The following is a 12665-nucleotide window of genomic DNA, read 5'->3' on the forward strand; positions in this document are numbered from 1 at the left end:
AGACAATCGTAAAATGCCAGTCACAAAATCTAGTAAATAGTGCATATGGGTTTAACTCTGTTTTAATTTTGTAAAAGAGTTCGGAAAGGAACATGTATATGAGATTTCTCCTTGAAAATCTCAAAGACCCAGTGAAATCAGATCCTTCTTTTGAAGCAATGTTGTCAGGATCTATCAGACCCTGAATCGATTTTAAAACAATTCAAAGAATCAGGCGATTCAAATTCTGAACCGAATCTAGCTGAATTGGTCAATTTTTAACCAGCAGAGAACATGTGTCAGGAAAATATACAACAACAACAACTACACCTTTATCTCAAAACAATTGGGGTCAGCGATATGAACCAAAAAAAAATCATTTTGGGTCTTCCACATATCCTTTTCCTCCAATCATTTCTATTCAATGCCATGTCCTCGGTGAGGTTCAAAGCATTCATATCATTTCTTATCATCTCCATTCAAGTCTTCCTAGGCCTACCCCGACCTCTTTTAACTCCGCCTGTGTATAACTGTTTAGTTATACACTGCCGGTCCCAAGCCCGGATAAAGGAGGAGGGTTGTGGTAGGCCTGTGACAGCCAGCATAAAAACTTAGTCATACCCTATGAAAATGAACCAATGTGTCAGGAAAATATAAAAAAAAAAATTTATTTTTACCCTTTTTTAAAAATTATTCTAAAAAATTAGCCGATTCAGCTAGTTTCGTATCAAAAAAAAATTATAGGCAGATCCCTACCGGTTATACAAGTATGCCATTGGGTTTTGAACCAGCAATGTCCCGACACAAGGTAACGTGCACTAGCTGCTACTACTAGACTATCAGAGCCCCGTTAGTTTTGTATCAAATTTTTTTGCCAATAGATTATTTTAAAGTACCTTTTTAAGTATAACTTTCTCATGTTGTAAATATTTTTAGTTTTACCAACGGGCGCTCAGGAGCAGTTAGTGCACGTCACCTTGTGTTGGAACATCACAAGTTCGAATCCCAAATGGTATGGATGTATAACTGGTAAAAAAAAAGAAAGAAAAAAACATTTTTAGCTTTGCCAATAGCATGAAAAGGCTGGAGGCTCTTTTTTTCTTCTTGGTTTCAAAGTTTCATCTAATAAGACCTTTGAAAGAGTACAAGAACTGTGATCCCTTTGGAGCAATGTTGTCAGTATCGGTATTCGGCACTGTATCGTTTGGCCAACTATTCAGGTGAATAGTTCTGAATTGGCCAAAAAATAATTAAAACTATTGTGTGTCGTTCAAAACATGACACATGTTAAAGCCATCAAAATAATATTAAAAATAAATTTAAGTATTTTAACATTTATTAAAAAATAACCAAGGGGTAAAGCTTATCGATTTTCTGCCTAAACGATACTACTAACACAGGCCAATAAGCACCGATACTGGCAACATTGCTTTGGAGGGAACAGTGATCAGCTTTACTCAAAGCATTTTTTTTCTTTTTATTCCAAAAACTTGAACTTGAAGAAAGGCATCTTAGCATTTCACTTTGCTCGTGGCAAGTGGTGAGCACAGTAAAAGGGCTAATGTCATTTCATCCAAACTGGTTAAGTGCAGCTTGCAGCCATTGGAAATTACTAAGTGTACTGTTTGCGTGTCCAGAGTCTCAAGACTTGTAGTGCCAAGATGACTAGGGCTGAAGGTAAGCAGAACCCCTCATATCTAGGGATGGCAGTGGACCGGGGTGGGGGCGGGGGACAAGGTCTCCACCCCCGCCCCGTTTCAAAATCCGAACCTTCATCCCCGCACGGGGATGAATTTCAACTTCCACCCCTGCCTCCATCCCCGTTTCATGTCCTCCATCCCCAGTCCAAACGGGGGCGAGGCCGGGCGGGGCTCCGTTTCCCCTTAGTCTATAGTCATCCCTTAAAGGATTGGGGACGGAGCGGGGATTGAGACGGGGATGGGGCGGGGCAGGAAAAAGCTTAAGTCCGTCCCCACAAGGGGATAGATTTTAACCTTCATCCCCGCCTCCATCCCTGTTTCATGCCCTTCATCCCCAGTCCAAACGGGATGAGGCGGTGTGGAGCCCCGTTGTCCCCCGGTCCACTGCCATCCCTACTCATGTCTCAGCTTGTGTTTGGTTCGTAAAGAGCTCGTTCAAACTCTAAAATAGGCTGAGAAAGTTGAACATCAAAAATAGGTATTCAATTCGTATAACTCATTAAGCTATAATAAATATATTTTAGATATTTACATTATATAATACTGTGTGAAACAAATGATTGAACTATTTAGTTTTGCAAACTTTAGATTTAAAGATAAAATTCTCATTGCTTTCAACTCTAAAACAATGTATATTTTTGTAAGCTTTTACCTTCGGTAACTGCACCATATATTTTACCACGGAGGTGGTATCCCATGTGGTAAGTGGGACCGTGTCAACCAGAAGACTCAGGATCGAATCCTTGGGACACATGGGGCGGCTGTTGGTAAGGGGTCGGCCTAACCCCAGCTTGCCTTTCGAAAAAAAAAAAAAACTACACCATATATTTTGGTGAACTCAAACTTGGCTTGGCCTACCATACGTACGAGCCAACTTTGAAACACTTGAAACTCAGATCTTTTAGCTAGATCCCTAAAAAGAACTCTCTCTCTCTCTCATAGACAAATCTTTTTTAATTAGCATGTAGTATATAAACAATGAAAATTCATCCATGTTAGTGTGTTCTATTTTCTTTTTTCTTCTTTAAAGGCAAGCTGGGGTTGGGCAGACCCCTACCGGTTATTATTCAATCCCACCAATGGGGTTTGAAGTGAGGCCGGAGCTGGGAATCTAAACTAGGGTGGACACAAATGCCTAATAAAAAAATAAATCAAAACCTTAAATTCTAACAACATAATTCATATATATGTTAATTGAAAATGAAACATAAAACCCCTAAAATTCTAACCAAAATATAGCATGTATTCAAGAAAATATATTTAATGTTGATTGAAGTAAAAATGGCAAGAAATGCTTAATTAAATATTTATAGAATTTAAGAAACCAAATAAAAAACTTAAATTCTAAAAAAAATCAAAGATTTAAGGATTTAATAAGTAATAAATAAAATCAAGCATTCAGTAATAGAATCTTGCTTAATGATATATAAAAAATAACACAAAAAATCAAAAATTTATAAATATACATTTGCATCATTTGAAAAAATGTTAACCAATACCCTAGTCTCTGAAAATTTCATGGATTTATGTTTATTGAAAAAACAAAAACAAAAACCCTAATTTTCTAACTAAAATCAAACATTCATAACATACCAAATTGCTAATTAAATTATACAAAAAACCTTTAAAACATAATTAAATATTTAAGTTGTTTAAAAAATAAACTAAAAAATAAAAAACCCTAACAAGCCTCCTACATCATGATAAAAAAGCACATAAAACCCTTAAAATCAAAATATTCATGCTATTATCAAATAATTCTTAAGAAATAGAACACAAAAAAAAAAATAACCCCTAATTAAAAATTTATGTCATTCAGAAAAGTTCAAATCAATACCTTAATTCTTAAAAAAATCATAAATTTATTCTAACTGAAAATAAAAAAAACTAATTGTCTAATCAAAGAAATTGAGAGAGAGAGAGAGGGATGTGTATGTCCTTGCCACAATTGGCTGCGGGTCACCTTGACCCATAGTTGGCCCATCGGGTGACTCGGCCAAAATCGTTTGGGTCTCAAGACTCGGCAACTCAATGTCGATGACTTGTTTTTTTGTATATTTTATAAATAAAATTTTAAATAATATATATATATATATAATATTAAAAAATAAAATAAGAAAACATGCAAAACTCACCGCTCTAATGAGTTTCACTGGTTTTTGGCAACTTTCGGTTTTACTTCATATCAGAAATTACTGGGATGTTTGCTCGGACCTAGTTACTGAGTCAACGGTTTGACTGGAACGAGTTTACCAACTATGCCCTGACCCATTTGGGTCAAGCACAAGTGGTGCCCACTCTGACTCGGGGCAATTCCCACCTGCAATCTGGCTCAGGGTGGGCACTACCCACCTGCGCACCCACCCTGACCCATTTGAGCATTTTTTCTGGGTCAGGGTGGGCACGTGCCCACCCTACCCACCATCTGGCTCCGTCCCTGGTTTGAACCTGCAACTTCCCCCTGGCAGCTCCTACCATGCTGAAACTCATGTTTTATACGCATGTCATCATTTTTTTAACCACGTATCGTGATTATTATGCTGCTTGAACTTGTAATGTGTGTGGGTTTCTTTTGTCTCTTGCTTTCTTGTTCTTATATTCCTTCTTTTTAAGAGGAAACTTAAATGTTTTATATTTTTAACTATTTTTTAAATAAAAAATTTAAGTCAAATGAGTTAACTCGTCTGAGTCACGAGCTAGGCCCCAAACAGTCTTTACCCGTGTCACTGAGTTGGCCAATTATGCGCAGAAATACCTGTAAAGTCAAAAGTAAGCTTACCAAAATATGGGCGTAGCCAACAAGCATTTATGACATGGAGAAATGACCCTCAAGATCTGAGACTTAGTCGCGCTGCCTTGGCCTACCACTTACAACCATCATCTCCGTACCTAAAAACTTCCTGGCGCACCCCCTCGTCCCCTAAGGCTAAGGAGACGCCTTGCTTTCTCTGTTCAGGAGAGTGATGCCCAGAGGATTTGAACCCTGACTACCCGTCTAGCGGCCTAGGCCCCTTACCACTACGCCAAACCCTTTGGGTACACTCGAAGAAACAGCTTCAGGCGCAGAGACCTAGCGGTGCTGACTCAGCCTATCGTACTTACGGTCTTTGTCCATGTCAGCATAAAACTCTAAAGGCTTATAACCCCTTAACCCCGAGGAGTTGTCAAGCTTGAGCTTACGCAGCACTTTGATTCATATTTATTGTTAGAAAACCATACCCGAGTCATACCCGGTAAAATACTATTTTTTATTATTTTTATATTAAAAAATTGTGAGTCTTAATCGAAACACTGGTTGGGGCCCGGGTCTGGTATAAAATTTCACAAACTAAACCCGGATCCATGTATTAATCGGACCTTCATGTACGGACCCAGGTCTTAATTGGGTCATCTTACTTATCATCATACCCTGATCCTATAGGGTTTGGTACGGGTCAGGTCCGGATAAATCGGATTCATTGACACCCCTAGCTATTAGTAGGGGTGTCAATGGGTCCTGTTTGACACAAACCTGACCCATACCAAACCCTACAGTGTCAGGGTTTGGTGATAAATAAGAAGGCCTAATTAAAACATGTGTCAGACCCAAAGTGTCCGATTAATATATGAAGCCGGGTATAGTTTGTGAAATTTTGTATCAGACCTAGGCCCGACTCGAGTTCTGATTAAGATCTGTAATTTTTTAATGTAGAAATAAGAAAAAATATTATTTTACAAAGTCTGGATCATGTAATCCTTATAGAATCCGCGTATGTTTCTCTTATGGTGGGTTCGATTAGACTCGGATACGGACCTAGTACCATCATCTCAAATCAAGTTTGAGTCTAGTTCTACCTGAATCTGAACCAAACCCAACCTATTGACACCCTATAAGTGGTAATTGTAAATGAGAGTAGATCAGTTCCAACTCCAAAGCCACCCATCAAAAAGATGAGAGGCATCCGCAACCTCTCAAGTGCTTCAAGTACTTTTGGACGAACTTGGGCCGTCCATTTCTAAACTATTGATGCCACAACACAAATTTTTGTAGGGACCACTCTTTTTGATGAGTTCTTGTGGCCGTTCATCTTTACAATGGATGGCATCCAAGCCTTGGACCGAAAACCGTCCAAGGTGCCTTGGACCTAATCCCCCATCATCATAAACGCCACTACAGACCAAGTAGTAGCATTTCAAAAAATATCACTACTTTATCAAGTAGTAATTACAAGTAGGGTTTGTAAATGAACCAAACAGCTCATGACTCAGCTCTGGTTCGACTCACCACGAAATTGCTGGAGATCAGCTCGTATAGCTGGTGAGCTTAGCCATGAGCTGCTCGTTTAGCTTAAACGAGTCGAGCCTAAAAACAAGGTGTTCTGCTCGGCTTGGGTGAGCTCGTGTGTGTGCACGTGTATCAAGTGTCATAGAGAAAAGGAGGCATAGAAAATATACATGTAAAGTGTGAATTATTAAGTTAAATATATAAAATATATTTATATTTAAAGTGTAATATATAAAAATACACATTTTTCATATATAAATAACATGAATTTTTTTTTTTTACACATGCATCTAATTCAGGAACAAGCTGAGCTAAAAAGCTGGGCTTCGTTAAACATGCATAAGCTGAGTCACGAGTTCAACCCCGATCCAGGGATCTGGGTCAATATATAGAACATAAAAAGAATGAATATAAATACATTTCAGTTGAAAATTTTCACCCCAGCACTTGCAAGTTTGACCCATATGGCACTTTATTCATAACCCATTGATCACATCAACATTTATCAAACAGAAAATGCTGTAGGACCAAAATAATGTGTTTTTTGAAATACCTTATAATTTTTTAAATTTGCTGATCTTTTAAATTCGTAAATTTTTTACTGTAAAAGGATCTTACCTGAATTTCCTTTGAATATGAACTTCTTCCCGAATATCCAAATATGTGAATTTTCTTTCACATACATGAATTTCCTCCTAAATATGAGAATTTTCTCACATATTTGTTGTGAATGTACCTCTTATGCCATTTTATTAAAAAAAGGCATTTTGAAAACATTCACAACCATGAGTTACGAAGGTTCCCAAATGTGTGCAACTTTTTTAAATAAACATCCTCAAAAAATTAAAGATTTATATAAGGTATAAATAAAAATCCACACTCTCCCAATAGTTTGCACATTTTGAGGACCTTTGCAACTCATGGTTGTTACTGTATTTGCAAATGTCACGACATGTTAGGCAAAAGGTCTTGCGCTGGTATTTGTAAAAGTGTCACTAAAGGTAAAAACTCATGGATTGAACCTGAAACAGAACGCGGTACCAGCACCTTAAATCATATTCAGGTCTGGACCCACCTGAGTTGAGACCTTGACACCCCAGTCATAGTACACAATAAGGTGACTCTCCACCTAATCCAACCCACATCATAACCATGGACCCACCCATGAGACATGTGGATTGGTGCATCTAATGCTAAATTGTTAATATCTAATATCATACATGTTTCCCACTAAGTAAATCTTGGAGGGCACCTTTCAAGTTCAAACTATGCACATACCTTTAATTATACTTGTTTTTAACCTTCCAAGATAGCGCCATAAGATTGAGTTGAACAAATGTAGTCAGATCTGGGTCGTAATCAGTTTAATCCAACCCATTTTAGCTTTCCCACTTGTAAATCAAAGATTCTACTTGATAGCGGATCCAGTACATATTCTATCCGGATATGTAACCCCACTATGAGATCCAAAAATGTATCCGGATCTAGAATTGGGTTCACCTTTCAAAAATCAGATCTAGTGTTGGGTCAATCATGACCCGACCCATATCCTATCTCTTTCATCTCTATTCCCTAAGCCACTCCCATGTGCCAACCGAATCGGTTTCAATCCAGTACAACTTGACTCAACCCAATTCAGATCGGGTTCTCTCAACCTTTTGTTACAAACATTGCCGATAATTGGATCAACAGCTGTGGTATTTTCAAAATATTGCTTATTTTCAAAATATCCTGATTTTATCATGGTATAAACACGGTAAAAACATTTTTGCGGTAATTTATATTATAAGTCTTTTATTTTGTTTTCACATATATATGCGGATATTTTCTTGGGATGTTCCAAAAAAAACCTGATTTTTTCAGTCTCGCAAGATTTTCATAGTAACGCGAATTATGACATTGATCTCATCTACAATTATAAACCCAAACCCAGTTCCTTAAGTCCAAGTACCCAAAACTAAACATCATATCATTCGTACCGGGTCAGACATCCGAGCCAAACCCGTATCGATCTGGGCACCAGCAAGTAAACCTCCATCCAATTGTTTGGGGACAACTTTATTTAGATCCAATTTTTTTCCATTAATCTCAAAAAATGACCTCATGTTTGTGAATTTTGTTACCGTGGCTTCTAATTTTTCGAAATCTGCCAAACAGAGATCTATTCTTATAATTGACTATTAACTCTCGTTAAATCTCAGTTAAATTGAGTCAAATGAAAATAATGCTGTCAAAATGACTAAAATAAGCATTTTTAGTAAGTTTTTTTTTATAATCCAAGGGTAAAACCCGTCGAACTCACATTGGCTGGCCTCCATTTGGTAAAAGTAAAACCCTTGAGGTTCCCCTGCCACAAAGGAGTATACCCAGTTGGACCTTGTGGGGGAGAGACGCCATCCATGGGTTTCTAACTTGTGATGTCTCATCAACTTGGTAACATGGTTAATGTTTGACAGATTTCAGAAAAAAAAGGCGCATCTCAAAAAAACATCGAAAAAAGTGAGGCATCTTTTAGGATTATAAATAATATAAGATTGGACTAATTGAAAATTCCCCATTATTTATTTTATGAAGAGTCAAAACTCAAAAAGGGCAGCTGCAATCCCAAAACCTTTTTCCCATCTTCCAATAGTGAGCATTCTGCCATGACCGCACTCTCACTCTCCCTCATCCTCCTCTTCACCACCCTCCTCCTCCAATCCTCACATGCACACCCACTAAAAACCAAACTCTTAACAAATCTCATAGACCAACCAGACTCACAAACCCTCTACTTTGAGGTAACAAGGCCCATCCAAGTCCCCAAAGAGCCCCCCTGCTCCTCTCTCATCCTCCAGCATGATTTTGGCTACACCTATGGCCAACCCCCTGTTGAAGTCCCCTACACCCCTCCCCAAAACTGCCCATCTCCTGATTGGTCTGTGGTTGTGCTGGAATGGTCTGCAACAAGCAAGGGGAGACAGTTTGATAGGATATTTGGCATCTGGTTGGGTGGGGTTGAGATCCTCAGAAGCTGCACTGCGGAGCCCAGTCCCAATGGCATCTCCTGGAAGGTTCAGAAAGACATCACAAAGTTCTCCTCTCTGCTCAAACTGAACCAGACCCTCTCTGTTCACCTTGCCAATATTGTTGACAAAACATACACTGGGGTTTACCATGTCAATCTCACCTTCCACTTTTATCCCAAGCAAGATGGTGGGAAAAGGTTGGGTGTGGCCTCTGGTTTGGATTCCCCTGCTGATTTGATCCTGCCCATATCAAGACCCCCTCCCTTGAATGACGGGTATTGGTTTTTGGTGCAGAATTCAACTGATGTGCAGCAGAAACAGTTCAGAATACCCCGCAATGTGTATAGAGCTGTCTTGGAAGTCTATGTTTCCTATCATTCTAGTGATGAATTCTGGTATTCGAACCCGCCGGACGAGTACATTCAAGCGAACAATTTGAGTGGTATGCCTGGTAATGGGGCTTTCAGGGAGGTTGTGGTGAGTTTGGATGATATGGTGGTGGGTGCAGTCTGGCCTTTTACAGTGATTTATACAGGTGGTGTTAATCCGCTTCTTTGGAGACCGATCACAGGAATTGGTTCCTTCGATCTCCCGTCTTATGACATAGAGATCACGCCATTCTTGGGAGAGATTCTGGATAAACATAACCATACCATAGAGTTTAGTGTCACTGATGCTCTGAATGTGTGGTACATTGATGCAAATTTGCATCTTTGGCTAGATGTTGGGCGTGAGAAAACAAAGGGGAAGTTGTTGAGGTATGACGCTTCACCTGTGCAGCGGAGTCTGGTGTCAGAGTTTAAGGGTCTCGATGGCATTTTCGACACGAGCGCTAACCGGTATATATCGGCAACTGGGAGTTTGAAGACATCTCTTGGTAAGATTACTACTCATACCATTCAAAGATTTAGATATAGAAACTGGATGAAATTTGGGAACAATGGCAGTGCACAGACTGTGCATCAGACAATCAATGCTAACTATGGTGTTTACTTCACACTCCCATCTTCTGATCTATACTCAATTCAATCAATCCGAACATTTCCACTTTACCTCTATACTGATACTGTGGATCAGAGCAATGGAAGCTACATAGATGTTACAGACGTGTCGCTGGGATTCGATGAGAATTCGTTTATAGGCGAAGAATTTGGTTTCTCATTCAGTTCACTTAGAAATACACAGGATGCTCGTGGTTATATGTTTGTCAATGGGAGCTTGGTAACTGGCGGATTGGGAAGGACTAAAGAGGTCTACAGGTATGACAGCACTGAAGGATGCTACTTTAGAAATGTGAGTAGCAGCAACTACACTGTTCTCTATGACGACTCAAGCTACCTTTGCAGCCAAAGGTCATCATTAGGGTCGAGAAATGCCGTCGGTGGAGAACCACACTCTCCTTTCACGAGGGCCTCTTTGGCATCTTACAATTATCCTCTAAATGGTGGGTTAAATTTGCCTGTATAAAACTTTCCTTTTCTGCTTGAAAAGATTGGGAATTGCATTGTGTGCAGTGGTTACAACCCTGTTCAAAAGGTTTGGCAAGTTCTAAAGTTGGATTCAATAAGTACACCAATTGTAGTACAAGACATTGGGTCATTTAAATTTTATGGAGTTTCTTATGCTAATTATATGTGCATGGAGGTTCCAATTCTCCCTACAGGTTGCTGCTTGTATGCTTCATCTTTTATGATATCTGCTGTAATCATCTGATGGAGTAGGTGTCCCATATTTTGTCTATATGGTTGTGTGTGTGTGTGTTTTAATGAGGGGCCTAACACAGGATAGTTCGGCTGTAATAATCTTAGTTATGGTGTTTTCAGCAAACAGGGCTGCCTCTCTCTGTCACCAAGTATGCTCTTACATGGGTTTGAACTTTGAGATCATTTCATATGTCAACAAGGGCAATCCTGTAAAGGCCATGGGATGTAGCCACACCATCATGCTTGCACATGGAAATGTCAATGCCCTGTATGTACATTTTCAATGAATCAGGGGGAGTTGCCTTGTTTATGAACGAACAAATGTAGGATGATGCTCTTTCACTTCCTTACACTTGTATTGCTTGTGTTCCTTCTTCCTTTCTCCCACTTGCGCTTTTCTTGTATCTTCCCCTGAACATATTGGGATTAGTTGGATTTGAAGAGTTCATGTCAGCTGTTGAGTTTTTCAGTTCATAGTAGAATTTCTCTATCCTAACTGAGTTATAAAACTCATTTCCCCATCCTAAAATTTTAGTTACCCTTTAGTCGGTTGCCTTCCTCTTCTTCTCACCCTCTATTATTTTTAAACTCCAAGACCATCATCCCTTTCTGTGATTGCTGGATTCAGATAACCTTCAATATTATGATCTTGAGGTGATGATATTTATGTGTTAAATTCTCTTCTTATTTTCCTTTTTTGTTTTTGTCATGAAATGATTGATTTTTTATGCAGCTAAAGTTAGATAAATGCACAGGCTCTGTGTTAATTACTTGCTAGTTCGTTCGGATTGGGAATGAGCATGAGCTTTATGAAGCATAGTTACTGGATTTTGGGTTCCATGGAATATATTTATTGATTTTGTTTTCTGCACTCTGTCAATGGCCAAATTCATTTTTAACATTCTGGAAATCTTCTCTTTTATTTGGCCATGTAACTGACTTCTGGTTGGTATGATGTGAATCTTCTCTGAGATCACCTGTGGATTTGGCAAAAACTGTGGCCGCAGACAGAACAGGCATAAGAAGGCTCATATCTGATTGTCTATGCACTTATCTCATCTCTAAACCCTAGGTGCATGCATTGAGGCTAACAATCTCTGTAGGTCTATATTGCTTCATAAACTACCACCAAGTTTGCCAACTGTGTTTTTCTTGTATCTTTCCATCTACATGATGACCCAAGCATGATGTTGAACTTGAGACCGTCTGAAAGCCTGCACTTTCTGGCATCATGGACAATTGGCTAAAAGATATTTCCAGTATTGAATTTGCTTGTTTGCAAGTTGCATGGGCTGACCTATGTCACATCACGCATGAATGCTACGGGATATGGCCAGTTTTTTGAAGTTCCCAGTAAATGGATATGGAATGGCAGCCAAAATGGAGTATCCGTGTGATATAGGGGCTGACCCATAATATCTTCTTTTTTCAAAGGTGGTTGATGATCATATGCAAGAAAAGCCTTTGCTTGTGGCAGTTTTCAGAGAAGACAGGAGTGTAATCAAACGGGACTCTGTGGTGAACAAACGGGGCAAAACTATTTGATGGGGTAAGAATTGATTTGCTCTCCAAACGCATGGTATATTACTGTTGTACATAGTGATTGTTACGCTGCACCAGAACATGTTTGATAAGGCTTGACAAATGAAACCCCTTCTTTCCAGAATATAACTTTTCTCTAAAAGTATAGTGCCACGCTAGTTTTTCTACAAATTAATGTTCTCTTTTCATAATGAAAAAGACTGGTTAATCATCAAATGCAAGCAAAAGCCTTTGCTTGTGGAGGACAGCTCTTCAGAGCAGACGAGTGCTATCAAATGGGCTATGTGGTGAACCCTCAACTGAGGGCCACAACCATTTCATGCAGAAGAATTCATTTGCTCCCAATCGCATACTATTGTAGTCATTGTTATGTTGCCTCAGCTCATATCTGAGAAGGCTAGTCAAATGATACCCATCTTTTCTTTTTCAGAATCCAACTTTTGGCTGAATATAAGGTTTCAAGCTAGCC

General features: G+C 39.0%; 1 pseudogene across 1 annotated transcript; it reads left to right on the forward strand.

The window, feature by feature from the left end:
* Positions 1-8588: 8588 nt before the first annotated feature.
* On the forward strand, positions 8589-10611 carry LOC149836591 (peptide-N4-(N-acetyl-beta-glucosaminyl)asparagine amidase A pseudogene; annotated as a pseudogene). The gene has a single exon (XR_016432011.1). The product of XR_016432011.1 is annotated as a peptide-N4-(N-acetyl-beta-glucosaminyl)asparagine amidase A pseudogene (transcript).
* The last annotated feature ends 2054 nt before the right edge of the window (positions 10612-12665 follow it).

The sequence above is a fragment of the Nuphar pumila genome, chromosome 5 (assembly GCF_984573655.1).
Source record: "Nuphar pumila chromosome 5, dmNupPumi1.hap1.1, whole genome shotgun sequence".
NCBI lineage: Eukaryota > Viridiplantae > Streptophyta > Magnoliopsida > Nymphaeales > Nymphaeaceae > Nuphar > Nuphar pumila.